General features: G+C 42.3%; 1 pseudogene; it reads right to left on the reverse strand.

Annotated features, from left to right (window-relative positions):
- Positions 1–658: 658 nt before the first annotated feature.
- The window catches only part of LOC103609099, a 7876-nt pseudogene continuing 4550 nt past the window's right edge, over positions 659–3984 (reverse strand).

Below are 3984 nucleotides of genomic sequence, written 5' to 3' on the forward strand. Positions count from 1 at the left end.
ATATTTTTAAAAAAGTGAATGGCAAGAAAAAGTATTTTTTCCCTCCCCTGCAGGGGTTGAGTGAGGGCCCTGAGCAGGCACATTCAGAGTAATGGAGCAAGAGCAATAATGAGACCTTCTCTAAGGACTGATTTTACTACAGAAAGGGGAAGTCATCAGGTATCCATTGTGAGAAGACTTGTCTTCTCTTAACAATGGAGTAATGAGACCTTCTCTAAGGACTGATTTGACTACAGAAAGGGGAAGTCATCAGGTATCCATTGTGAGAAGACTTGTCTTCTCTTAACAATGGCTCTGATGAAGCTACTAGAAGGTTCTTATCAGAAAGAAAAGCCTCCCAGCAGCAGGAGAAGGAGAGAGGGGGGAAAACAATAAAAGGCTACAAAACCCCAAATCATCCTTCAGCCTCTGTGTGGTGGCGGTGGCGAGGGGGAGGCATGCTTCCTGAATGCCAAGTGAAATTGGCTGGTCGGTCAAAATGAACCTCTAAAGAGAAATATTAAAAAAGATGAGAGAGAGGGCTGGCTCTCCTGAGGCGGCTTTTAGTAGGAAGTGCCAGGCTGGCTGGGTTTAAGCTGTGGAATTCTAAGTTTCTCAGGCTCAAGTAAATAGCTAGAGGTCATCAAGTCTTATCCTCTGGCCTCCACCTGGGGATTTTCTAGACCAGTGCACAGGCTGACCGCTTCTCTAGCTGGATTCTGGGAAGCACGAAGAAGTTCACAGCCAGCAGGGTCTTCATGAGACTCGAGGCCCGTTTTTGTAGGTTACAGACACCTAGATTCTGAAACAGCAGATTTTCTGAGTCTATAGAAAAGAGAGTTAGAATTAATTTTGCCCCTACCACATTTAGTTAGATGCTTTACTGATCTGGACTCACTAACCCTCATCACCTGTCAAGAGGTGAGTAGTATTATTTACTGCATGATTAATGGACTCTGATCAAAACTCCAATCCTGTCACCCCCCTGTTCAAAATGCTTCATCGGCTCCTTACGTTTAAATTAAGTTAACTTCCACCCCTCCTCTACCCCCAGCATTTAAAGCTTCCACAATGTGGCCACAGCCCAACCCTCCTGCTCTTTGTCCCACTACTTAAATACACGCTTTAGTGTCATTAATGTGGACTCCTTGATGTTCTCCTATCAAGACCACGCTCCTCCACCTCCATGTCTTGGTTGATGCTGTTTCCTCATCTGGAAGGTTCTCTCGACATCTCCTCTTGCTCTGCTCTCTTCGCTTGTTGAAATCCTGCCCATATTTCAAAGTCATGTGAATTCTCCTCCTTGATAAAGTCTTCATCGAAGTGGAGGTGGCTTTTCCCTCCCTGGATCTCGGAGCACTTCTCTTCTCTTTTGTGGGGGCTTCTCCTTCAGTACCTTGTATTCCAGTCATTTATGACCTTATCTAACCCTCTCCAATGAAGCGTGAGGTCCTCAAGGGTGAGGACTGTGTCCTGCTTATCTTTCTTTACCTCCCAATGACTAGCCCATGGGAAGTGAGCATGAGTGATTGAATTAAATTTTCATGAGCATCTGATTTCTAATTTTAATTAGCATGAGCTTTGTTTTGCCATTTGTAAGTTGATTTGAGAAACAAATTCAGGAGAAACATCTGGATTTGTAAAGGTGACATTCAAGGGCTAGATGGAAGTCCCACGGGAAGAGCAGCCACTGACTGGGATCCTTCTCAGAGACAGTGTTTACACGGATTTGAATTCTAGCTCCTTTCACTGGTTTTCCTTACCCTCTGAAAAGGGATGAGATAGAGTCACATAAGGTAGAACTCACTGCACCCTTGCCATGTGCCTTGCCCTTTGTAGGTTACATCATGAGCTTGATTAATCTGTGTAACAGTTCTTTGAAGGAGACATTATTCCCATTGCATGGTTGAGTAATCAAAGGTACAGCAAAGTTAAGTAGCTTGTTTAAGATCATAGAGCCAACAACGATTCCAGCTCAGATACTGGCTCCAAATGCACGTGCTTGTCCAATCTACTACTCTGCCTCCTGGGCTTGGGCTAGAGAATTCTCTAGAAAAGGAATAGCTAGGGAAAGCATGCAAGATGTAACACTCTGACTTTTTAAATGAAAATTTTAAAAATCTACTACTCTGCCTCCTGGGCTTGGGCTAGAGAATTCTCTAGAAATGGAATAGCTAGGGAAAGCATGCAAGATGTAACACTCTGACTTTTTAAATGAAAATTTTAAAAGTCCCTTAAGGATGGAAGAGACAGCGAGATGTAGCAGAGGGTACCATACTCATTGATCCTCACAGCACTTGAGGCAATTTTGATTATTATTGTATCTGGGAGCCACTGCTCTGGTAGATAGAATATGGGTATGATTAGTTGCAAAACTACGGGTCAAAATCCATCTCTGTCACTGACCAGTCAAGTGAAGCTTAAGCTAGTTACATAAACTTCGTGGCCTCAGTATTCTCATCTGTGGAATGGAAAGCATAATTCCCTCCCGAATGTTTGTTGTAAGGTTGAAAAAAGGAATTAAATGTGATTAAATGACCGTAAAAGAGGTGAAATTGCCACCATGATGGCTGAGACACAAGCAATTAGAAAACCTTTAAAAAAATTTTTTTAACATACACAACCAAATACACACCTTTAAGCATGTTTTGAAGATGCATTTTCTTATATTCCCTAAAAGTGACCACCTTCAGCTGGTATAACATTTTGTTTTAGTCTATTTTATTTTAGTCCACGTATCTGTCTCTGTGCAGAAAGCTTTCCTGAACCAATCCTAAGCTCAATGACTGCCTTTTCAGAGTGTCTGTGGAGCACCTGTCTGTCCTTGCCATGCCTCCCTCTATGGTAATTACCTATAGAAGAGTCTTGTCACAATGGCCTTGGGGCAGAGCAGGAGAGGTGACACTATCTCTATTGTTAAGAATAACAAAAATGTTTAATAACTTGCTTGAGACCATGTGATTAGTTAGTGGCAGAAGTAGGCTTCAGATCCCAGAGCTCATGCCCCTGTACCAGGGAACAGCAACTTACAAGGGGAACTTGTCCCCAGCTCAGGGAAGAGGTGACAGTCTAGAGGTAGATGAGATTGGTTTTCTCCTCATCTCTAATGTCCTTTGATTTCTGGTTACATATTAATGGCTTGACAGGAATGTTGAAATTAAACTTGTGAGAGCCATCATTGTTATTGGACTTCTAGGCAATTACAGTAGCTGTCAAAGGTTTTAGAGCCAACATTCAACCTGACCCTTTCTAAATGACTCAAAGGTGACATTTTAATGAGAAACAAAAGCTGAAAAGGTGTGTTTTTTTAAACAAGGGATTTTTATGGAGAAACTGACACTGAATTTTACTGCTTATTCAAAGGGAATGGGCAAAATGGGGAACAAAGCCCGGGCTGCTGGCTTCTGTTTGTGTGTCCGCTCCTGCAGCCTCGAGGAGTCACACCGACGGGTGCTGAGAGTTACTCCGCGCCCCGGGTGAGGCTTTCTGCTCATGAGTGCATCTGGGATAACTGAATTTTCAGCTCCAGTTGATCCCCCTTTTCTTCTTTATTTCTGGGCCTGATCGAGGGAAATCTACTGAGTGCCAATAATGAGCTGTATTTCTCTTAAAAGATATAATTTACATACCATAAAATTCACTTTTTAAAAGTGTACAATTCAGTGGGTTTTAGTATATTAACAAAGTTGAGCAACCATCACCACTCTAATTCCAGAATCTTTTCATCTCTCCAGAAAGGAACTCTTATCTATTAGCAATCACTCCCCATTCACCCTTTCCCTACCTAGCCCCTGGCAATCACTAATCTCCTTTTTGTTTCTATGATTTGCCTATTCTGGACATCTCATAAAAGTGGTATATTGCAATATTTTTGTATCTGGCTTCTTCTGCTTAGCTAATGTTTTCAAAGTAGAGAAGTTAGAGGATACAGTTGACAAGACCATTCTCGCTTCTGATATCAATTACAAGTTTGGGGGCCCCCAAGACCAACCAAGGTTGATAATT

The sequence above is a fragment of the Galeopterus variegatus genome, unplaced genomic scaffold (assembly GCF_000696425.1).
Source record: "Galeopterus variegatus unplaced genomic scaffold, G_variegatus-3.0.2 Scaffold9191, whole genome shotgun sequence".
Classification (NCBI taxonomy): domain Eukaryota; kingdom Metazoa; phylum Chordata; class Mammalia; order Dermoptera; family Cynocephalidae; genus Galeopterus; species Galeopterus variegatus.